This window comes from Microtus ochrogaster, linkage group LG9, assembly GCF_000317375.1.
Source record: "Microtus ochrogaster isolate Prairie Vole_2 linkage group LG9, MicOch1.0, whole genome shotgun sequence".
NCBI lineage: Eukaryota > Metazoa > Chordata > Mammalia > Rodentia > Cricetidae > Microtus > Microtus ochrogaster.
The window spans coordinates 33,799,595-33,800,833 of NC_022034.1; positions in this window are offsets into that span (position 1 = coordinate 33,799,595).

Sequence of the window (1,239 nt, forward strand, 5' to 3'; positions counted from 1 at the left end):
AGAAACCGAAACACTGCTTTCCAAAGTGGTTGCACAAGTTTGCATTCCCACCAGCAATGGATGAGGGAACCCTTTCCTCCACAACCTCTCCAGCAGAGGCCATATCACATTTCTTTATCCAGTCTCTGGTTGAGGAACATCTCGGTTGATTCCAGATTCTGATTATTATGAATAAAGATGCTATGAACATTGTTGAGCAAGTGTCCTTGATACAGAATGGAGAATCTTTTGAGTATATACCCAGGAGTGAAAGAGCTTGGTCTTGAAGTAGATTGACTCCCAATTCTCTGAGGAAAACCATATTAATTTCCAAAGTGGCTGTGCAACTTTACATTCCCACCAGCAATGAAGTAGCATTCCCCTTGCTCCACATCCTCTCCATCATGACTTGTCATTTGTGTTGTTGATATTAGCCAAACTGAGAGATGTAAGATAGAAGATCAGAGTGGTTTTGATTTAAATTTCTTTCATGGCTAAGAATGTTGACTATTTAAGTGCTTCTCAGGCATTTGAGATTCTTCTGCTGAGAATTGTCTCTTTTGAATTGTAACCCATTTGAAAATTGAATTATTTGGGGGTTTATGTCTCGTTTCTTGAGTTCTTTATATATTTTGGATATTAGCCTTCTGTCAGACGTGGAGTTGGTGAAAGCCTTTTCCCATTCTGTAGGCTGCTATCTTATCCTTTTGACAAGTCCTTTGCTTTACAAAATTTTTCAGTTTTGTGAGGTCCCATTTCGTAATTGTTGATCTTAGTGCCTTCACTATTAGTGCTCCTCTTCAGGAAGTTATCTTCTGTGCCAAAAGTGGTAGACTGGGGACAGATAGGGATGGGGACAGGCAGGATCAGGTGGCAGGGAATGGGGGGAGAAAGTACCAGAAGAACAGACTGGAGTGAGTGGAGGGTGGGGAGATTTCCAGGGCAAGGTAGAAACCCACTGCAATGGAAACTCCCTGGAACCAATGAGGGTGACCCTAACAAAGCGTCCTAGAAATGCAGGACACAGAGCCTGAAACGGGGATCTTAACCAAGCAAAGTTTCCAGGAGAGGGACTGGGAGTACAACCCAGACAGCCACATAATCTTCAAACTGCAATTTGTCCTGCCTGCAATATGTGCTGGGGTAAAGGTGGAACAGAATGTGTGGGAGTGGCCAACCAATGACTGACACACCTTGAGACCCAGGCCACTTGGTAGCCCATGCCTTATACTATTTGGAGGGCCAGGAACCAAAGGCTGC